The following is a 24592-nucleotide window of genomic DNA, read 5'->3' as shown; positions in this document are numbered from 1 at the left end:
CGTCGCCTCCTGATGTTTAATTCATCGCCGGAGCTTCCACAAGATGCCGCTGCATCTACCTCGCCAACAAAGCACCCCGAGGTCCTCTGCTTCATGGTTGCCTTGGCCATGTCCTGCATCCCCATATCACCGAGCGCTCGAGTGTGTCCTCGCCCTTGTAGTTCGCAGCATCAAGCCTCGCCTCCGTTTGCTCTGTCGTAGTACTGAGGCCGAACCTCATCTGATGGGGGGGGGGGATAACCCCTAGGTAGGCTCATCGAGCATACTCCTTTGCCTTCTACCTTGAAGAAACAATACGACTCATTCTATGAAGCCCAAGTGCCCTTGGTCGGCTAGGAAGCTCCTGCCGGCTGGGGGCAAGACGACCGAATTTCTCTGCCCGACAAGGAAGCTCCTGCCTGCTAGAGGCGATACGGCTACCTCCCTCTAGCCGTCTAGGCCACGCCGGCCAGCTAGAGGCGAGATGGCTGTTCCCAGGTCGGCTGGTTAAGCAACTAGCCGGCTAGGGAGCTCAAGTCACATCAGACCGTAGGTCATGACGAGATCCTACGGTTAAAGGTGGCAACGCGTTAGCCAAGGTACTGGATTGGAGCATGGTAGGTACATCGTCCGCGGCCATGCCGCTGACCTACTCCGGCTCCGATGCATCATCCTGCAGAGTGTCGGCCCGTCAAACTCCCACTACATGATCACACTCGGCGTGGGAACAATGGAGACGGCCGTACTGGCAACCAATGACGAATCTCGCAAGACGACGCCGGACGTACTACACGTGTCCTGTGTCGGCCTTACTGGCTAGCTGGCGGGTCCCATAGCCAGATGGGACCTCGCAGCCGGCGGGCCCCTCCAGCGACAAGACAAGACCCCCGTGGGCCCCCTGGCCAGCCGGCGAGGCTGCCAGCCGGGCCCCACTCATGTACTTTTATCCTTATTGTAGGTCGGTGGGTTTGTCTATAAAACCCCCCGACCCCCTCCATGCAAAGGGTCAGTCAATCCTTCACACATACACTCATACATGAGAGGTACACGCGAGCCGGCTGCTCCTTCTTCCTCCTCCGTAGAACAGCTCCAGGAGCACATTGTAGCCTCACTCATCCATTATACACTCCGGTAGGATTAGGGGTGTTATCTCTACGGAGAGCCCTGAACTTGGGTACATTGTGCGTTCCATGCTTGTACCAACTTCGTCCCCAACGCCCACCGGTGTCATTTCGGTTCCCACCATCTTTTGCCTACCCTTGGCATATGTTGTGAGTAAACACCGACATTTGGCGCCCACCGTGGGGCAGTCCGCGGCATCGACTGGATGTACACGCTAGGCGGGGCCCTTCGCTTACACCGCCGGATGCTTCGCGTCTGGACCAATCACCATGCCCCTGGAGCCTGCTCTTGAGGAGGCTTCTGCGGTATTGATCGATGTCCCAGTCCGTCTCATGGATTCTGATGGCGAGTCTGACGACGAGTCACTGCTACTTCTCAAACAACATCTCCAGAATTTGACACGTTGACAGAGACTTGCTTGCGTTGGTTTTTCCCTTGAAGAGGAAAGGGTGATGCAGCACAGGAGTAGTAAGTATTTCCCTCAGTTTGAGAACCAAGGTATCAATCTAGTAGGAGAATCTCGTCAAGTCCAGAGTACCTGCACAAACACAAAAGAGCTTGCACCCAACGCTTTAAAGGGGTTGTCAATCCCTTCAAGATTGTTTGCCAAGTGAGATCTGAAGGCGGAAAGTGCAACGAAGTAAAAAGTGTAAGGTTGAAAATATGGTGTGCAGTAGACCCGGGGGCCATAGTGTTCACTAGAGGCTTCTCTCAAAATAGCAAATATTACGGTGGGTGAACAAATTACTGTCGAGCAATTGATAGAACCGCGCAAAGTCATGATGATATCTAAGGCAATGATCATACATATAGGCATCACGTTCGAGACAAGTAGACCGATACTTTCCGCATCTACTACTATTACTCCACACATCTACCGCTATCCAGCATGCATCTAGTGTATTGAGCTCATGACGAACAGAGTAACGCCTTAAGCAAGATGACATGATCTAGAGGGATAATCTCAAACCAATGATAAAAACCCCATCTTTTTACCCTTGATGGCAACAACATGATTCGTGCCTCGCTACCCCTTTTGTCACTGGGTGAGGTCACCGCACGGTATGAACCCAAAACCAAGCACTTCTCCCATTGCAAGAATCATAGATCTAGTTAGCCAAACAAAACCCACAACTCGAAGAGAATTACAAGGATATGAAATCATGCATAAGAGAGATCAGAAGAAACTCAAATAAGATTCATAGATAATCTGATCATAAATCCACAATTCATCGGATCTCGACAAACACACCGCAAAAGAAGATTACATCGGATAGATCTCCAAGAAGATCATGGAGAACTTTGTATTCAAGATCCAAGAGAGAGAAGAAGCCATCTAGCTACTAGCTATGGACCCATAGGTCTATAGTGAACTACTCATGCATCATCGGAGAGGTCATGATGTTGATGAAGAAGCCCTCCGTATCCGAATCCCCCCTCACGCAGGGCACCAAAACGTGCCCCAGATGGGATCTTGCGAAGACAGAAGCTTGCGGGGGCGGAAAAGTACTTTCGATGATCTCTTGATTTTTTATGGAATTTTTGGGAATATATAGGCGCAAAACCTAGGGTAACGGAGCCTCGGGGAGCCCACAAGCCAGGGGCCCGTGGCCTCCCCCCTGGCCGCGCCGTGAGGGCTTGTGGGGTCCCTGGTGCCCCCCTGCCCTGATTCTCCGGCTCTCCGATCTTTTTCTGTTCTGGAAAAAATCTTTTTGGCAGTGTCATTCCGTTTGGACTCCGTTCAAAATCCTCCTCTCAAAGGGGTCAAAAACATGGAAAAAATAGGAACTGGCACTTGGCACTGAGTTAATATGTTAGTCCCAAAAATATATATAAGGCATACAAAACATCCAAAGTTTGACAAGATAATAGCATGAAACCATCAAAAATTATAGATACGTTGGAGACGTATGAAGCATCCCCAAGGTTAACTCCTGCTCGTCCTCGAGTAGGGAAGTGATAAAGAATGAATTTTTCATGTGGAATGCTACCTAGCATAGTTGTCCTTTGCAACTTCTTTCACGTGACATGAATGTTCAGATCCGTAAGATTCAAAACAATAGTTTGCTATTGACATGAAAACAAAAATACTTCAAGCAAACTAGCAAGGTAATCATGAACTTTCAAAATAACAAGGCCAAAGAAAGTTATCCCTACAAAATCATATAGTCTGGCTATGCTCCATCATTCTCACAAACCTAATGTAAATCATGCACAACCCCGGTATTGGCCAAGTAATTGTTTTCGCACTCTTACTTTCTCATACTTTTTATAACTATCACGCAATACATGAGCGCGAGCCATGGATATAGCACTATAGGTGGAATTGAGTGTGGTGGTGGTTGTGAGACAAAAAGGAGGAAATGGTCACATTGACTCGGCGTATCAAAGGGCTATGGAGATGCCCATTAATAGATATCAATGTGAATGAGTAGGGATTGCCATATGATACGTCTCAAACGTATCTATAATTTTTGATGGTTTCATGCTTATATCTTTTAGAGCTACATACTTTTGTGCTTCACTTATATCTTTTGAGCTAGATACTTTTGCTCTATGTGCTTCACTTATATCTTTTAGAGCACAGCGGTGTGTGGCTTGCTAGTTGATCTATGCTTTGAAAGTAGCCTCAAAAGGGGTAGTTATCCAAAGGGATACGAAAACTTCCACCTGCATGTGCATTGAATAGTTAGAGAAGTTTGATTCATCTCAATTAGTTTTGAGTTGTGGTTATGGTAGTATTGAAGTTAAGCTAGTAAGGTGTTGTGGATCTCGAAATACTTGTGTTGAAGTTAGTGATTACCGTAGCATGCACGTATGGTGAACCGCTATGTGATGAAATCTGAGCATGATTAGTCTATTGATTGCCATCCTTTGCGTGGCGGTCGGGATCGCGCGATGGTTTATACCTACCAACCCTTCCCCTAGGAGTATGCATTGAATGCTTTGTTTCGATTACTAATAAATTTTTTGCAACAAGTATATGAGTTCTTCATGACTAATGTTGAGTCCATGGTTTAGATGCACTTTCACCTTCCACCATCACTATATTCTTAGTGCCGTGCAACTTTCGCCGGCGCACAAAACCCGCCATTAGCCTCCCTCAAAACAGCCACCATACCTACCTACTATGGCTTTTTCAAAGTCATTCTGAGATATATTGCCATGCAACTACCACCATGACATGTGTCGTCACGTCTACATTGCCATTGCATGATCGTAAGATAGCTAGCATGATGTTTCCATTAATGTCTATGCCATGCTAGATCATTGTCACTGTACACTACCGAAGGCATTCCATATAGAGTCATAGTTGCTCTAAGATTTGAGTTGAAAGTGTGATGATCATCATTGATGGAGCATTGTCCCATGTGAGGAAATAAATGAGGCCAAAGAAGCCCACCAAAATAAAAAATAAAAAAGGCCAAAGAGCCCAAAAAAATGAGAGAAGGGATAATGCTACCACCTTTTCCAAACTTGTGCATATTAAGCACCATGATCTTCATGATTGAGAGTCTCTCGTTTTGTCACCACCATATAGCTAGTGGGAAATTTTCATTATATAACTTGGCTTGTATATTCCAATGATAGGCTTCCTCAAAATTGCCTTAGGTCTTGGTGAGCAAGCAAGTTGGATGCACACCTACTAGTTTTCTTTAAGAGCTTTCACATACTCGTAGCTCTAGTGCATCATTTGTATGGCAATCCCTACTCATTCACATTGATATCTATTGATGAGCATCTCCACAGCTCATTGATATGCCTAGTTAATGTGACCATCTTCTCCTTGTTTTATCTTGCAACCTCCACCACACTCCACACCATCTATAGTGCTATAACCATGGCCCACGCTCATGTATTGCGTGAGAGTTGAAAAGGTTTGAGAAAGTAAAGGTGTGAAACAATTACCTGGCCAATACCGGGGTTGTGTATGATTTAAATTCGTTGTGCAATGATGATAGAGCATAGCCAGACTATATGCTTTTGTAGGGATAACTTCCTTTTGGCCTTGTTATTTTGAAAGTTCATGATTACCTTGCTAGTTTGCTTGAATTATTATTGTTTCCACGTCAATAGCAAAATATTGTTTTGAATCTAATGGATCTGAACATTCACGTCACATAAGAGGAGTTACAAAGGACATCTACGCTAGGTAGCATGAAAGCATAAAAAATTCATTCTTTATCACTTCCCTACTCGAAGACGAGTAGGAGTTAAGCTTGGGGATGCTTGATACGTCTCAAACGTATCTATATTGTTTGATTGTTTCATGCTCTTATCTTGTCATCTTTGGATGTTTTATGTACCTTTTATATCTTTTTTTGAGACTAAATTATTAATTCAGTGCCAAGTGCCAGTTCCTGTTTTTCTGTGTTTTTGGCTCTTTTCAGATCTGATTTTGGAACGGAGTCCAAACGGAATAAAATCCCTGAAATGATTTTTTCCCGAACAAAAGAAGATCAGGGGGCCTGTGGGCCAAGCCAGGAGGGCTACAGGGAGCCCACAAGCCCCCACTCCGCCACCAGGGGGGAGGCGGCGGTGGGCAGGCTTGTGGCCTCCCTGGCGCCCCCCTGACCTAGATCTTGCGCCTATATATTCCCTAAAAATCAGAGAAAAATCAAAGGAGCCACGAAAATACTTTTCCGCCGCCGCAAGCTTCCGTTTCCGCGAGATCTCATCTGGAGACCCTTCCCTGTGCCCTGCCGGAGGGGACTTTGGAGTTGGAGGGCTTGTTCATCATCATCATCGCCCCTCCAATGACTTGTGAGTAGTTCACTTCAGACCTACGGGTCCGTACTTAGTAGCAAGATGGCTTCTTCTCTCTCTTGGATCTTCAATACAAAGTTCTCCATGATCTTCATGGAGATCTATCCGATGTAATCTTCTTTGGCGGTGTGTTTGTCGAGATCCGATGAATTGTGGATTTGTGATCAGATTATCTATGATATATATTTGAGTCTTTGCTGATTTCTTATATGCATGATTTGATATCCTTGTAAGTCTCTCCGAGTCTTGGGTTTTGTTTGTCCAACTAGGTCTATGATTCTTGCAATGGGAGAAGTGCTTGGTTTTGGGTTATTACCGTGTGGTGACCTTTCCCAGTGACAGTAGGGGTAGCAAGGCACACATCGTGTGGTTGCCATCAAGGGTAACAAGGTGGGCTTTGTCGTAGATATGAGATTGTCCATCTACATCATGTCATCTTGCTTAATGCGTTACTCTGTTCTTTTGGACTTAATACACTAGATGCATGCTGGATAGCGGTCGACGTGTGGAGTAATAGTAGTAGATGCAGAAAGTATCGGTCTACTTGTTTTGGACATGATGCCTATAGATATAATCATTGCCATAGATGACATCACGACTTTGCGCAATTCTATCAATTGCTCGACAGTAATTTGTTCACCCACCGTCTACTTGCTTTCATGAGAGAAGCCACTAGTAAACACTACGGCCCCCGGGTCTATTCACGCCTATCGTTTTCACTTTCGCTTTTACTTTGCTTTGTTACTTTGTTGCTTTCAGTTCTCACTTGGCAAACAATCTATAAGGGATTGACAACCCCTTCATAGCGTTGGGAGCAAGCTTTTTGTGTTTGTGCAGGCTCTTGTGATACTCCTTCACTCGATCGATACCTTGGTTCTCAAACTGAGGGAAATACTTACCACCGCTGCGCTACATCACCCTTTCCGCTTCGAGGGAACACCAACGCAAGGCTCCAAGGCCATGGGGGAAATCCTTTGCATATTTGCCTAGGAAGTCCCTTAAGGCGTAGCCGTAGCAGAAGGATTCCTGGTGCCATCGACACATCTATTTCTGGCACCATTGGAAGGTCTTTTGTTGCAGTAGCAGAAGTATTTCTGGCGCCGTTGCCGGGGAGGAGGATTGTTTGCCGAGGAAGATCAAGACAAGAATAATCTCCCATCAACGTGCCAATTTCTGGAGCCGTTGACGGGGAGGAGAGATCTATCCAAGTAGGTCTCACAAACTCATCTCCTGCATTTACTTTTGTTGCCAGTTGCCTCTCGTTTTCCTCTCCCCCACTTCACATTTTCCGTTTTCATTTGCCTTTCTCCTTTGCCGTCTTCTTTTGCCTTTGCCGTTTTCCTTTGCCTGTTTTCTTGCTTGCTTGTGTGCTTGTTTGTTTGTTGAAGTCATCATGGCTGAAAACACCAAACTTTGCGACTTCTCGAGCACTAATAATAATGATTTTATTAGTACTCCGATTGCTCCCGCCACTAGTGCGGAATCGTATGAAATCAATGCAGCTTTGCTGAATCTTGTTATGAAAGAGCAATTCTCTAGCCTTCCTAGTGAAGATGCCGCATCCGATCTCAATACCTTCATTGAACTTTGTGATATGCAAAAGAAAAGAGATGTGGATAATGACGTGATTAAGTTGAAACTTTTTTCCTTTCTCGTTGCGAGATCGCGCAAAAACTTGGTTTTCTTCTTTGCCTAAAAATAGTATCGATTCTTGGGATAAGTGTAAAGATGCTTACATATCCAAGTATTTTCCGCCGGCTAAGATCATCTCCTTACGTAATGATATCATTAATTTCAAGCAACTTGATCATGAACACGTTGCACAATCTTGGGAGAGGATGGAGCTTATGATTAGGAATTGTTCCGCTCATGGCTTGAGTTTGTGGATGATTATACAAAGCTTTTACGCTGGCTTGAATTTCGCTTCTCGCAATATCTTGGAATCCGCCTCAGGTGGAACGTTCATGGAAATCACGTTAGGAGACGCTACAAAACTCCTAGACAATATCATGACCAACTACTCTGAGTGGCATACTGAAAGGTCACCTGCTAGCAAAAAGGTACACGTTATAGAAGAGATTAACTCGCTTAGTGCTAAGATGGACGAGTTGATGAATTTGGTTGCTAGTATAAATGCTACAGTAGACCCTAATGACATGCCACTATCTTCTTTGATTGAGAGTAGCAACGCTAGTTTGGACGTGAATTTTGTTGGTAGGAACAATTTTGGCAACAACAATGCTTTTAGACGAAACTATGTTCCTAGGCCTTTTCCTAGTAACCCCTCTAACAACTATAGCAATTCCTACAACAACACTTTTGGAAATCCCAATAAATTACCCTCTGATTTAGAGAGTAATATCAAAGAGTTCATCAACTCTCAAAAGATTTTCAATGCGTCCATAGAGGAAAAACTACTCAAAATTGACGATTTGGCTAAGAGCGTTGATAGGATGTCTTGTGATATTGATGCTTTGAAAGTTAGATGCGCTCCTCCCAAGGTCAACTTGGATGAAACTTTGAAAGCTATGCGTGTCTCCATGAATGAGAGAAAAGAAAGAACCGCCCAAATTCGCGCTAGGCATGAATGGTTTAAAAGGGTGCGTTCTAGTGATGCAAATGACCAAGATCTTAAAGTGCTTGGTGTGTCTCCTCTTGAATCTTTGTTTTCGCGTGTCAAACCTATTTATGGAGGGGCTGGATATGAATCCACTTTGGTTGAAAAATGCCCCAATGATTCGGAGTCCACCCATCTTGATGATAAATGTGTGGAGAGTGGAGTAGAAGAAATCAAAATTATGGGTTGTAATGAAACTCCCACTTTGGATTTCAAGGAATTTAATTATGATAATTGCTCCTTGTTTGAATGCATTTCTTTGATGTAATCCATTGCAAACTCTCCACAAACTTATAGCCAAAGCAAAGCCTTTACCGCGCATATCGTAGATGCTATGATGAAATATCTTGAAGAGAAGCTCGAACTAGAAGTCTCTATACCTAGAAAACTTCATGATGAGTGGAACCTACTATCAAAATCAAGGTCAAAAACTATGAGTGCAATGCTTTGTGTGATTTGGGTTCTAGTGTTTCCGCGATTCCAAAGTCTTTATGTGATATTCTTTGTTTTCATGAGATTGAAGAGTGTTCTCTTAATTTGAATCTTGCGGATTCTACTGTCAAGAAACCCATGGGGAGGATCGATGATGTTCTTATTATTGCAAATAAGAACTATGTACCCGTGGATTTCATTGTACTTGACATAGATTGCAATCCTTCATGTCTCATTATTCTTGGTAGACCTTTCCTAATGACCATTGGTGCTATCATTGATATGAAGGAAGGGAATATTAGATTTCAATTTCCTTTAAAGAAGGGCACGGAGCACTTTCCTAGAAATAAAATAAGATTGCCTTATGAATCTATGATGGGGGCTACTTATGGTTTGATTACCAAAGATGACTATATGTGATTCCATCACCTTTTGCCAAGCTAAGGGCGTTAAACAAAATCGCTTGTTGGGAGGCAACTCAACGAATCTATCCTTTTTCTTTCTGTTTTGTGTTTTCCACACTTTCATAATTCTGTTATGATTGTGTTTTTTGTGTTTCTTTTTGCGTTTGTGCCAAGCAAAACCGTTATGATTAGTCTTGGGGATGATCGTTTGGTCATGCTGGAAAAGACAGAAACTTTCTGCTCATGAAAAGAATTTTTTTTTCTGTAAGATCTTTTGAGTTGATTCTTTTTGCTGCTGATTGCTACGCAAATTCTTCAGACAGTCGTAAGTTTTCAGAATTTGTGAAGTAACAGTGGTATACGAAATAAACAGATTGCTCCAGACTGCTCTGCTGTTAACAGATTCTGTTTTTGTTGTGTTGGTTGCTTATTTTGATGAAACTATGGATAGTATCGGGTGGTATTAGCCATGGAAGATTGAAAATAGAGTAACCCAACATCAGCATAAGTAGAATTTAAGTTTGCTACAGTACCTAAGGAAGTGATGGTTTGCTTTCTCATACTAATGTTATCACGAGTTTCTGTTTAAGTTTTGTGTTGTGAAGTTTTCAAGTTTTGGGTGAAGTTCTTATGGACAAAGAGATAAAGAGTAGCAAGAGCTCAAGCTTGGGGATGCCCAAGTCACCCCAAGAGATTCAAGGATGCCTTAAAAGCCTAAGCTTGGGGATGCCCCGGGAAGGCATCCCCTTTCTCGTCTTCAATCCATCGATAACGTTACTTGGGGCTATATTTTTATTCACCACATGTTATGTGTTTTTGCTTGGAGCGTCTTGTATCGTAGGAGTCTTTTGTTTTTGTTGTGTCAGAATCATCCTTTCTGCACACCTAGAGAGAGAGAGACATGCACTCACCGTGATTTTGTCGAGCTTCACTTATATCTTTTGGTAGACAATTCAGCTCACATGTGCTTCACTTATATCTTTTGAGCTAGATACTTTTTCTCTATGTGCTTCACTTATATCTTTCAGAGCACAACGGTGCGTGGATTGGTAGTTGATCTATGCTTTGAAAGTAGTCTCAAAAGGGGTAGTTATCCAAAGGGATACGAAAACTTCCACCTTCATGTGCATTGAATAGTTAGAGAAGTTTGATTCATCTCAATTAGTTTTGAGTTGTGGTTATGGTAGTATTGAAGTTAAGCTAGTAAGGTGTTGTGGATCTAGAAATACTTGTGTTGAAGTTAGTGATTCCCGTAGCATGCACGTATGATGAACCGCTATGTGATGAAATCTGAGCATGATTAGTCTATTGATTGTCATCCTTTGTGTGGCGGTCGGGATCGCGCGATGGTTTATACCTACCAACCCTTCCCCAAGGAGTATGCGTTGAATGCTTTGTTTCGATTACTAATAATTTTTTTGCAAAAAGTATATGAGTTCTTCTTGACTAATGTTGAGTCCATGGTTTAGATGCACTTTCACCTTCCACCATCACTATCTTCTTAGTGCCGTGCAACTTTCGCCGGTGCACAAAACCCGCCATTAGCCTCCCTCAAAACAGCCACCATACCTACCTACTATGGCTTTTTCAAAGTCATTCCGAGATATATTGCCATGCAACTACCACCATGACATGTGCCGTCACGTCTACATTGCCATTGCATGATCGTAAGATAGCTAGCATGATGTTTCCATTAATGTCTATGCCATGCTAGATCATTGCCACGGTACACTACCGAAGGCATTCCATATAGAGTCATAGTTGCTCTAAGATTTGAGTTGAAAGTGTGATGATCATCATTGATGGAGCATTGTCCCATGTGAGGAAATAAAAGAGGCCAAAGAAGCCCACCAAAAAAGAGAGGCCAAAGAGCCCACCAAAAAAATGAGAGAAAAAGAGAGAAGGGACAATGCTACCACTTTTTCCACACTTGTGCGTATTAAGCACCATGATCTTCATGATTAAGAGTCTCTCATTTTGTCACCACCATATAGTTAGTGGGAAATTTTCATTATATAACTTGGCTTGTATATTCCAGTGATAGGCTTCCTCAAAATTGCCTTAGGTCTTGGTGAGCAAGCAAGTTGGATGCACACCCACTAGTTTTCTTTAAGAGCTTTCACATACTCGTAGCTCTAGTGCATCATTTGTATGGCAATCCCTACTCATTCACATTGATATCTATTGATGAGCATCTCCACAGCTCACTGATATGCCTAGTTAATGTGACCATCTTCTCCTAGTTTTATCTTGCAACCTCCACCACACTCCACACCATCTATAGTGCTATAACCATGGCTCACACTCATGTATTGCGTGAGAGTTGAAAAGGTTTGAGAAAGTAAAGGTGTGAAACAATTACTTGGCCAATACCGGGGTTGTGCATGATTTAAATTCATTGTGCAATGATGATAGAGCATAGCCAGACTATATGCTTTTGTAGGGATAACTTCCTTTTGGCCTTGTTATTTTGAAAGTTCATGATTACATTGCTAATTTGCTTGAATTATTATTGTTTCCACGTCAATAGCAAACTATTGTTTTGAATCTAATGGATCTGAACATTCACGTCACATAAGAGGAGTTACAAAGGACATCTACGCTAGGTAGCATGAAAGCATAAAAAATTCATTCTTTATCATTTCCCTACTCGAGGACGAGTAGGAGTTAAGCTTGGGGATGCTTGATACGTCTCAAATGTATCTATAATTTTTGATGGTTTCATGTTGTTATCTTGTCATCTTTGGATGTTTTATGTACCTTTTATATCTTTTTTGGGACTAACTTATTAATTCAGTGCCAAGTGCCAGTTCCTGTTTTTTCTGTGTTTTTGGCTCTTTTCAGATCTGATTTTGGAATATAGTCCAAACGGAATAAAATCCCTGAAATGATTGTTTCCCAAACGAAAGAAGATCACGGTGTCTGTGGGCCAAGCCAGGAGGGCTATAGGGAACCCACAAGCCCCCACTCCGCCACCAGGGGGGAGGCGGCGGTGGGCAGGCTTGTGGCCTCCCTGGCGCCCCCCTGACCTAGATCCTGCGCCTATATATTCCCTAAAAATCAGAAAAAAATCAAGGGAGCCACGAAAATACTTTTCCGCCGCCGCAAGCTTCTGTTTCCGCGAGATCTCATCTAGAGACCCTTCCCGGTGCCCTGCTGGAGGGGACTTTGGAGTTTCAGGGCTTCTTCATCATCATCGCCCCTCCAATGACTCGTGAGTAGTTCACTTCAGACCTACGGGTCCGTAGTTGTAGCTAGATAGCTTATTCTCTATCTTGGATCTTCAATACAAAGTTCTCCATGATCTTCATGGAGATCTATCCCATGTAATCTTTTTTGGCGGTGTGTTTGTCGAGATCCAATGAATTGTGGATTTGTGATCAGATTATCTATGATATATATTTGAGTCTTTGCTGATTTCTTATATGCATGATTTGATATCCTTGTAAGTCTCTCCGAGCCTTGGGTTTTGTTTGGCCAACTAGATCTATGATTCTTGCAACGGGAGAAGTGCTTGATTTTGGGTTCTTACCGTGTGGTGACCTTTCCCAGTGACAGTAGGGGCAGCAAGGCACACATTGTGTGGTTGTCATCAAGGGTAACAAGGTGGGCTCTGTCATAGATATGAGATTTTCCATCTACATCATGTCATCTTGCTTAAGGCGTTACTCTGTTCTTTTGGACTTAATACACTAGATGCATGCTGGATAGCGGTCGACGTGTGGAGTAATAGTAGTAGATGCAGAAAGTATCGGTCTACTTGTTTTGGACGTGATGCCTATAGATATAATCATTGCCATAGATGATTTCACGACTTTGTGCGGTTCTATCAATTGCTCGATAGTAATTTGTTCACCCACCGTCTACTTGCTTTCATGAGAGAAGCCACTAGTAAACACTACGGCCCCCGGGTCTATTCACGCCTATCGTTTTCATTTTTGCTTTTACTTTGCTTTGTTACTTTGTTGCTTTCAGTTCTCACTTGGCAAACAATCTATAAGGGATTGACAACCCCTTCATAGCGTTGGGAGCAAGCTTTTTGTGTTTGTGCAGGCTCTTGTGATACTCCTTCACTGGATCGATACCTTGGTTCTCAAACTGAGGGAAATACTAACCACCGCTGCGCTACATCACCCTTTCTGCTTCGAGGGAACACCAACGCAAGGCTCCAAGGCCACGGGGGAAATCCTTTGCATATTTGCCTAGGAAGTCCCTTAAGGCGTAGCCGTAGCAGAAGGATTCCTGGTGCCGTCGACACATCTATTTCTGGCGCCATTGGAAGGTCTTTTGTTGCAGTAGCACCATACAAGGGATGCACAAGAGCTATAAGTATGTGAAAGCTCAAAAGTAGAACTAGTGGGTGTGCATCCAACTTGCTTGCTCACGAAGACCTAGGGCAATTGAGGAAGCCCACCATTGGAATATACAAGCCAAGTTATATAGTGAAGATTCCCACTAGCATATGGTAGTGACAAAGCAAGAAGCTCTCAATCATGAAGAACATGGTGCTATTATGAAGCACAAGTGTGGAAAAAGATAGTAGCATTGTCCCTTCTCTCTTTTTCTCTCTTTTTTATTTGGGCTCTTAGGCCTCTTTTTTTTTTTCTCTTTTCTCTTATTTATTTATTTTTGGGCTCTTCGGCCTCCCTTTTTTTTATTTCCTCACATGGGACAATGCTCTAATAATGATGATCATCACACTTTTATTTACTCAAATCTCAGAACGATTATGACTCTATAGGAAATGCCTCCGGCAGTGTACCGGGAAGAGCAACGATCTAGCTTGGCGTATGACATTGGAACATCTCGCTAGCTATCTTACGGTCATGCAATGGAAATATGAGAGTGACGGCACAAGTCATGATACGGAACGGTGGGAGTTGCATGGCAATATATCTCGGAATGGCTATGAAAATGCCATAGTAGGTAGGTATGGTGGCTGTTTTGAGGGAGGCATTTGGTGGGTTTGTGTACCGGCAAGAATTGCGCGGCACTAGAGAGGCTAGCAATGGTGGAAGGTGAAAGTGCATCTATACCATGGACTCACGTTAGTCATGAAGAACTCACATACTTGTTGCGGAAGTTTTTATTAGTAATCGAAACAAAGTGCTAAACGCATACTCCTAGGGGAAGGGTTGGTAGGTGTTAACCATCGAACGATCCCGACCTTAACACAAAGGATGACAATCAATAGATCAATTATGCTCCGACTTCCTAACATAGCGGTTCACCATACGTGCATGCTACGGGAATCACTAACTTCAACACAAGTATTTCTAGATTCACAACACCCTACTAACATAGCTCTTAATATTACCGAATCCACGTCTCAAAACTAATTGAGAGGAATAAAGACTTCTCTTTCTACTCAATGCACATGAAGATGGATGTTTTTGTATCCTTTTTGGGTACCTATCACCTTTGGGACTACTTTCATAGCATAAGCCAACTACCAAGTCACACACCGCCGTGCTCTAAAAGATATAAGTGAAGCACATAGAGCAAAATGGTCTAGCTCAAAAGATATAAGTGAAGTACTATGAGCATTCTAGCAAAATCACGATGAGTGCATGTCTCTCTCTCACTCAAAAAAGGTGTTCAGCAAGGATGATTGTGACACAACAAAAAGAAAAGACTCCTACGATACAAGACGCTTCAAGCAAAACACATATCATGTGGTGAATAAAAATATAGCTCCAAGTAATGTTACCGATGGATTGAAGATGAAAGAGGGGATGCCTTCCCGGGGCATCGCCAAGCTTAGGCTTTTTGGTGTCCTTGAATTTGGCTTGGGATGCCTTGGGCATCCCCAAACTTGAGCTCTTTACACTCTTTATCTCTTTGCCCATGAGAACATCACCCAAAACTTGAAAACTTCACAACACAAAACTTAAACAGAAACTCGTGATAACATTAGCACAAGAAAACAAACTACCACCTCTTTTGGTACTGTAGGAAACTTGAATTCTATCTATACTGATGTTGGGCTACTGTATTCTCACTTTTCCATGGCTAGTACCCCACCCCGATACTAACCATAGTTTCATCAAAACAAGCAACCAACTCAACAAAAACAGAATCTGTCAAAAACAGACCAGTCTGTAGCAATCTGTATACTTGTGGTATCTCAAAAATTATGACAAATTACGAATGCCTGGGCAAAAGGCATATCAACCAGTATAAAAAAGAATCAACTCAAAAGCTATTTCTGAGAAAAAATAAAAAATCATCTCGTGAGCGAGAAGTTTCTGTCTTTTTCCAGCAGGATTAAACAACCATCACCAAGACTAGTCATAAAGGTTTTGATTGACTCAAACACAAAAAGAAACACAAAAGACACAATCATAACAGAATTATGATGGTGTGGACGCAACAAAACAGAAAGAAAAAAAGCAAAGATAAATTCATTGGGTTGCCTCCCAACAAGCGCTATTGTTTAACGCCCTTAGTTAGGCATTGATAATTCAATGATGCTCACACAAAATACAAAACTTGAAGCACAACGAGAGCATCATAAAGCATGTGAAAATCACATCTAAGTCTAACATACTTCCTATGCATAGGCATTTTATAGTAAAACAGATTGTCAAGACAACCAATAGTTACCATATGCAAGGAAGAAGAAAGAGACAAACGAGAGGTAATTTGGTAAGATGAAAGTTTCTACCACAATATTTTCCTCTCTCAAAGCAATTACATGTGGGATCATAATCAAATTCAACAATATAGCTATCACAAAGGATATTCTTTTCATGATCCACATGCATGCAAAGTTGGCGCTCTTCAAAAATGGTGGGATTACCATCAACTAAAGTCATGACTTCTCCAAACCCACTTTCAATATTATTGCAAATATCATATTCATCATGAGGCTTAAACAAATTTTCAAGATCATAAGAAAAATCATCACCCCAATAATGATTATTGCAACAAGTAGTGGACATAGCAAAACTAGCATCCCCAAGCTTTGGGTTTTGCATATTTTTAGCATGATTGTCATTAATAGAAATTATAATGAAATCATTGCAATCATGCTTTTCATTCAAGGAGCCCTCATGAATCACTTCATAAATTTCTTCATCACAATTTTCAGATTCACGCATCTCAAGCAAAACTCCATAAAGATAGTCAAGTGCACTCAACTCACCAGCAATTGGATCAACATAATTGGATCTCTTAAAGAGATTAGCAAGTGGACGAGGATCCACATCACTAGATTTTCAGCAAGAGAAGATGCAAGCATATTGAAGGCACATAGCACACAAGTGAACAGAAAGCAAACGAAAGAAAATGGCGAACGAAAAAGGCAAACGAAAAAGGCAAACGAAAAAAGAAAATTGGTGAAGTAGGGGAGGGGAAAATGATAGGCAACTAGCAAACAAAGTAAATGCAAGAGATAAGTTTGCGACACTTACTTGGATGAGTTCTTGACTTGATCCTCCCCGACAACAGTGCTAGAAATTCTTCTGCTACTTTCAAACAACAGCGCCGGAATTTGACATGTTGACGGAGACTTGCTTGCGTTGGTTTTTCCCTTGAAGAGGAAAGGGTGATGCAGCACAGGAGCAGTACGTATTTCCCTCAGTTTGAGAACCAAGGTATCAATCCAGTTGGAGAATCTCGTCAAGTCCAGAGTACCTGCACAAACACAAAAGAGCTTGCACCCAACGCTTTAAAGGGGTTGTCAATCCCTTCAAGATTGTTTGCAAAGTGAGATCTGAAGGCAGAAAGTGCAACAAAGTAAAAAGTGTTAGGCTGAAAATATGGTGTGGAGTAGACCCGGGGGCCATAGTGTTCACTTGAGGCTTCTCTCAAAATAGAAAATATTACGGTGGGTGAAAAAATTACTGTCGAGCAATTGATAGAACAAAAGAAGATTACATCGGATAGATCTCCATGAAGATCATGGAGAACTTTGTATTGAAGATGCAAGAGAGAGAAGAAGCCATCTTGCTACTAGCTGTGGACCCGTAGGTCTATGGTGAACTACTCACGCATCATCGGAGAGGTCATGGTGTTGATGAAGAAGCCCTCCGTATCCGAATCCTCCCTCCGACAGGGCACCAGAACGTGCCCCAGATGGGATCTTGCGGAGACAGAAGCTTGCGGCGGCGGAAAAGTACTTTCGATGATCTCTTGATTTTTCATGGAATTTTTGGGAATATATAGGCGCAGAACCTAGGGAAACGGAGCCTCAAGGAGCCCACAAGCCAGGGGGCCGCGGCCTGCCCCTGGCCGCGCCGTTAGGGCTTGTGGGGTCCCTGGTGGCCCCCTGCCCTGATTCTCCCGCTCTCCGATCTTTTTCTGTTCCGGAAAAAATCTTTTTGGCAGTTTCATTCCATTTGGACTCCGTTCAAAATCCTCCTCTGAAAGGGATCAAAAACATGGAAAAAACAAGAACTGACACTTGGCACTGAGTTAATAAGTTAGTCCCAAAAAATATATAAAAGGCATACAAAACATCCAAAGTTTGACAAGATAATAGCATGAAACCATCAAAAATTATAGATACGTTGGAGACGTATCAGTCACTCCCCAGCGTCGTCATCACTGCTGTTGTGAACCTCGGCGTTCTCTTCAGCGACGTGCGCTTCGACAATGGCCCTCGCTACCCTGGCGAGGACATCGACGTCGACACGTTGTGCTCCAGCTTCAGTAGGCTCTCCCTCGCGGAGACGCGTGCACTTGATGAGTATCCCAGCGACGTGCTCGTCTTCGACGGTCCACCATCATCTACGGGGTGTCTTTCCCCATATCATGTCGTCGTCCTCTCCAACGTCATGGAGGTGATGGTGATTGGTGCCGGCACCAACAAGGCTCACGGCAAGGCGTCAGCAGATGCTGCTGATCCCTCTGTGATATCAGCCGACACGCTTCGTGCGACGCCCATTGCCACTTCGACAAACCCCACCGACGCATGAGCCTCGCTGGAGGAGGCTTGCATGCAGATCCTAGAGGAGGGCATTGTCATTGCTGTGGCCAAACGCCAGATGGAGGCCGCGCAGTGCGAGTATAACTCCGCTTATGGCCTCACTTCGACTGCTGATGGTCCTAGCTAGCTCGGCGCGGTCCGCAGCCGCGGCCGGGTCGTTGCCGATATCCTAGGCAGCAAGCAGCGCATCTACGAGACCCCTACAGCCAACTTGTGGGCTGCTCAGGCGGCCATGGCAGAAATGCTAGGTTTGGAGGGCGAGGAGCGCGTCCTTCAGGAGAAGCGGGTCAAGGATCTCCTTGACGCTGCAAATGAGTAGCAGACACTGCTTGACCCTAGTCAGGCACAATCGGAGTCTCCGGGAGCTGATCCCGGAGCACGCCGTAACCCTAGCGGTCGTCATGATGCCGAGGGATCTTCCTCGCACCGCCCTTCCGACCGGAAGGGCAAGGGCATCCAAGACTGACGTTCTTAGCGCTAGAGCGAGCTGACTTCAAGCCGGCATCACAGAGATGGTGGCGACGAGGGGGATTCAGGGCGTGATGTTCGTCCTCTGAGGCATCGGGGGGGAGAAACGCCACGAGTTCCCAAGACACCCTTCAAATCACGGCTCAAATCAGCCCTCACGTCCCACACGGCAACAATGATGCTCGTAGACGCCTCAACATCCTCGCACAGTCGGCTCTCCTAGAAGAGGACGGTCCCATCGGTCTGGCATGCTTCGCCCCCCGGATCCGAGGGGAGCCGTTTCCCCGAGGCTTCACTCTCCCTCGGGACACCCCCAAGTACAACGGCACAGCCAAGCCATAAGACTAGCTGATCGACTGCACCATCGTCGTTGGCATCGCTCGGGGCAACAAGCGCGTAACCGTCCGCTACGTGCCTCTCATGCTGGCCGGCTAGGCTAGAACATGGCTTAACAGCCTTCCAGCCGGCAGTGTCAACTCCTCGGTTGACTTCGAGGAGGCGTTCGTCCGCAACTTCACTGGCACCTACAAGCGCCCTGGCCGGCCTCGCGAGCTCGTCATGTGCGTCCAGAGGCCCGACGAACCCCTTCGCGATTACGTCACGCATTGGACCGAGCTGCATAACTCCTGCGAAGGAGTGCATGAGGTACATGCCATTCAATACTTCATTGACGGCTGCCGAGACGGCATTCTACTCAAGCACAAGCTCATGTGCTCCGAGCCCACCTCTCTGGCGGTGCTCATGTCCAAGGCGGACAAGTACGCCACGACTGACTCCGCGATGCGGGTCAAAGTGACCGCCTCGGACAAAGTTGTCCCCATGCCGGCTACTCCCAAGCCAGCTGGCGACAGTCGAGGCGGCCAGAACAACAAGCGCAAGGCGGATCAACTTGATTCGCGCTCCAATAGCAAGCAGGTGGCTAGTGTGGAGGAAGACGCGCCGGCTACTCAAGCCGGCTCTCAGCGGCAGCGGATCGGCAAGAACAACTGGCAGCCCAAGCTCACCTTCGAGAAAATGCTCGATGCGCCATCCAAAATGCATACTGGGCGAAGCCGGCTACTCACACTCTCCGACAGTGCAGCTTTGCACAACAACTATCGCGAGGAGAGGGCCTACCGGCTCCCCCAGGTGCAGCTGTGGCGCCTCGTGCTCCGGCTCCTAGGACGGCTCCGGCTCCACCACCGTTGCCTCACAACGACGGTCGTCTCCACGACAACTACCCTCATCAAGATGGAGCTTAAGTCGTCTTCACCAGCGAGGGTGATGACAAGCACAACCAACGACAACGCGAGCGTGAGGTGAACTCCACGGTCCCCCAGTTCCTCAATTCATGCATTGGTTTGAAAAGCCAATTACATGGAGCCGGGTTGACCATCATGTGGTGATGCCAAATCCTGGCTCATACGCGCTCGTCCTCGACCCCACTTTCGCCTCCAAGAGGCTCACCTGCCGGTTCTCCTGGGTGTTGGTCAACGGCGGCAGCAGCATAAACATCCTCTACCTCGACACCTTGCTCAAGCTTGGGCTAAAGGAGAAGGACCTCCAGCCGACCAGCACTGTCTTCCACGGCATTGTGCCAGGACAGTCCTGCTCACCGATCGGCAAAATACAGTTGGACGTCCTTTTCAGTGACAAGGCGCACTTCCGTCGAGAGCCAATATGGTTCGAGGTGGTGGATCTCAACAGCCCGTATCATGCGATGTTGGGTAGGCCGGCTCTGGCCAAATTCATGGCCATCCCCCACTACGCCTACCTCAAGATGAAGATGCTGGGTCCAAAGGGCATCATCACCATAGCTGGCGACTATAAGAAGTCGCTCGAGTGCGCACAAGACAGCAACCATCTGGCCGACGCCATGGTGATTGCTGAGGAGAAAAGGCAGATCGACCGGCTCGTGGCTCAGGCTACCAAGCAGCCGGCGATCCCTACTCCATCATCCCAGTCGGCATGCGAGGGCTCATTCAAGCCGGACAAATAAACCAAGCAGGTGCCACTCGACCCTACGAACCCCAAGCAGTGCGTCACCATCGGTTCCAATCTCAGCACCAAATAGGAAGGCGAGCTCGTCGACTTCCTTCGTGAGAATCGGGACATCTTTGCTTGGTCTCCAAAACACATGCCAGGGGTTCCGAGGAAGTACGCCGAGCACAAGCTTCATGTGCGGCCGGATGCTAAGCCGGTGAAACAACCCTTGCGCTGATTCGCCGAGGGGAAGCGGCGCACAATTGGAGAAGAGGTCGCCTGGTTGCTCCCAACCGGCTTCATCATGGAGGTTTTCCACCCGGATTGGTTAGCCAATCCAGTCCTGGTGTTGAAGAAGAACAACACATGGTGAATGTGTATCGACTACACAAGCCTGAATAAGGCGTGCCCGAAAGACACTTTCGCCTTGCCCGGGATAGATCAAGTGATCGAATCCACAACCGGCTACGAACTGCTGTCATTTCTGGACGCTTATTCAGGCTATCATCAAATCAAGCTGGATCCAGCTGATCGCCTGAAGACTTCCTTCATCACCCCCTTCGGGGCCTACTACTACACACTATGACGTTCGGTCTGAAGAACGCTGGTGCTACGTTTCAGCGCTGCATGTAGCAATGCCTCCTGCCGCAAATCGGCAGGAACATCCATGTCTATGTGGATGATATCATCATCAAGACCAAGCAGCACTTCAGTCTCCTTGAAGACTTGCGGGAGACGTTCGCCAACTTGCGAGTACATGATCCGGCTCAACCCGGAGAAATGCGTCTCCGGGGTTCCAGGCGGCAACCTCTTGGGGTTCTTCGTGTCAGCTCGTGGCATCGAAGCGAACCCTGAGAATATCGAAACCATCGAGCGGATGGTGAAGCCGGCTCGAATCCTCGACGTACAGAAGTTCGTCGGCTGCCTGGCGTCCCTTAGCTGGTCAATAGCCGGATGGGCGAGAAGGCGCTTCTACTCTATCTACCGATGAAGAAAACAACCAAATTCTAGTGGAACGACCAGGCGGACGAAGCCTTCCGCGACCTCAAGCGCGTCATCTCAAGACTGCCAATCTTGGCGGCGCCGGCTGAAAGGGAACCCATTCTCATATACATTACAGCGACCACTCGCATGGTTAGTGTGGTTTTGGTAGTAGAGCACAAGGAGGAGGGCAAGGTATAGTTAGTGCAATGCCCTATCTATTACCTCAGCGAGGTCTTGTCCGCCTCCAAGCAAAATTACCACCACTATCAAAAAATGTGTTATGGTGTTTACCTTGCCGCAAGAAGTTGAAGCAATACTTCCAAGAGCATGCCATCACTGTGGTGAGCACTGCTCCACTTTCAGAAATCATGGGAAACCGTGATGCAACTGGCCGGATTGCCAAATGGTCCATCTCCATGGCCGACCACGACATCCGCTACGAGCCGCACACTACCATCAAATCTCAGGTGCTGGCCGACTTCCACGTCGATTGGGCCGAAACCCAATTTGCGCCGCCGCCTCCAGACTCCACTCATTGGCAGATGCACTTCGACGGCTCGAATATGCGAACTGGTCTGGGAGCCGACATCGTCTTGACATCTCCAAAAGGATACCAACTCAAGTATGCTCTCCAGATACACTTCGCCGCCTCCAACAACGTCGCCGAGTACGAAGCGCTCGCTCATGGCCTCCGGCTTGCCAGAGAGATTGGCATCCAGCGGATCCTTTGCTTTGGCGACTCGGATCTCGTGGTGCAGCAAGTCTCTGGTGAATGGGACGCCAGGGACGCCAACATGGCGAGCTATCGCTTCCTCATCCAACAGCTCAGCGGCCCTTTCGAGGGCTGTGAGTTTCATCATGTCCCCAGGGCGGACAACGAGGCGGCGGTTACTTTGGCCAAGATCGTCTCTACAAGGAAGGCAATTCTAGCGGGCGTCTCCCTCGAACAATTGCATAAGCCCTCCATCAAGCCGTCTCCGGAGTCGGCGTCGATTTTTGTGCCGGCAGAACCTTCAGTACCAACGACATCGTCTATGCCAGCAGCGCCGACTACAGCTACTGTGCCGGCTACGTTGGCTCTGCCAAGTCCAACTGTTGTGCTGACTACAACTACTTCGCCGGCTACGACTACTTCGCTGGCTACAACAACAATTCCGGCTACGCCAAGCCTTGAATCTTGTCGGCTCAACACCATGTGGGTGGCCATCATGGAGGTAGACGGCGTGATGGCTACCACAACGACACAAGAGACAGAAAGTCTCGAGCCTGCGACTGCTTCATCAAGTGCGGGGGCTGCAAAAGCCCCTGATACTCAGGTCAAGACGGAGCCAGCCCTTGTGTCGGCTCCGTCGTGGGCTCAACCCATCTTGGCCTTCCTTCTTCGCGGCGAACTTCCTCAACTGAGGCGGAGGCAAGGCAGATTCAGCGTCGATCAACAGCCTATGCCATCATCAATCGCGAGCTGGTTCAACGTAGCGTGACTGGCGTGTTCCACCATTGCGTCAAGTCAGAAAAGGGGCAGGAGATCCTCAGAGACATACATCAGGGTGAGTGTGGGCATCATGCCGCCTCTAGAACCCTGGTGGCCAAGGCGTTCCGCCACGGATTCTACTGGCCAACGGCCCTCGAGGAGGCCGTGGAGTCAACAAGTGTGAAGGCTGCCAACGCTTCGACACGCAGAGCCACCTGCCGGCTTCAGCTCTCAAAACCATACCCATGTCATGGCCGTTTGCCGTCTGGGGGTTGGATATGGTGGGGCCATTCAAGACCGCTCGAGGCGGCCAGTAGGCAATGATCTGACTTGGGCGACGGAATGTGTTTTACAATAGTTCCAACGTTTCCGAAAGAACAAGCAAGGGATGAGCGCACGGGAGCGAAATCCGTTGCGCCCACGCGCATACGTTTTCTTGCTGGGTAATTTCTACGCACCTCTTGGTGGCTATCGACAAATTTACTAAATGGATTGAGGCTAGGCCCATAAAGAAGCTTGACGGCCCCATAGCCGTTAGGTTTATCAAGGACATTGTTGTCCAGTACGACGTCCCCTACAACATCATCACTGACAATGGCACCAACTTCGCCAAGGGTGCTTTGGCACTCTACTGCTCCAAGGAAGGCATCCGGATCGACTTGGCTTCGGTGGCGCACCCGCAATCCAATGGCTAGGTGGAGAGGGCGAACAGCCTGATCCTGGCCGGCATCAAGCCAAGACTGGTGGCACCACTAGTCAGGTCAGCGGGCTGCTAGATCGAAGAGATGTCGGCTATGTTGTGGAGCCTCGGCACCACGCCAAACCGGTCAACCGGCTTCACGCCATTCTTTCTAGTATATGGGTCCTCGGCAATCATCCCCATGGATGCCGAGTTCGACTCGCCTTGGGTCACCTTATACATAGAGACAGAAGCGAAGAAGGCAAGAGAAGACGACGTCGATCTGCTCGAGGAGGCACGGGATCTAGCCTTGAGCCGGACGACCATATACCAACAGAAGCTGAGGTACTATCACAACAAGAAGATCAAGCCTCTCTCTTTCATAGAGGGGGACTTGGTGCTCAGAAGAAACCAGCAAACAGCCGGCCAACACAAGCTCTCTTCCCCATGGGAGGGACCCTTCATCATCAGCCGGGCATTGCATAACAATGCATACTACTTGATCGACGCTCAGAAGCCAAGGAAGTGCAAGAGAGACGACTCTGGCCAGGAGACGGAGCGTCCATGGAATGCGGCATTGCTTCGCCCGTTCTGTTGCTAGAATGCAATTGAGAAAAAAGAAAAGAGCATGTACGTATGTATCTTTCTTCCTTTTTTGGGATTTCCAATGAATGCAATGGGTGTTTCAAGCCGGTGCTTGGGACACACCTCTTTCAGATTCATGGCAAGAGTTTTTCACTCATTTGTGAGTCCCTTGGTTCGGCACCATGGGCTC

The 24592-nt window shown here is 46.4% G+C and overlaps 1 pseudogene; it reads left to right on the top strand.

Moving 5' to 3' along the window:
- The window catches only part of LOC123427485, a 75804-nt pseudogene extending 52963 nt beyond the window's left edge, over nucleotides 1–22841 (top strand).
- The last annotated feature ends 1751 nt before the right edge of the window (nucleotides 22842–24592 follow it).

The sequence above is a fragment of the Hordeum vulgare genome, chromosome 2H (genome assembly GCF_904849725.1).
Source record: "Hordeum vulgare subsp. vulgare chromosome 2H, MorexV3_pseudomolecules_assembly, whole genome shotgun sequence".
Lineage (NCBI taxonomy): Eukaryota > Viridiplantae > Streptophyta > Magnoliopsida > Poales > Poaceae > Hordeum > Hordeum vulgare.
This window is presented reverse-complemented; position numbering and strand designations above follow the sequence as displayed.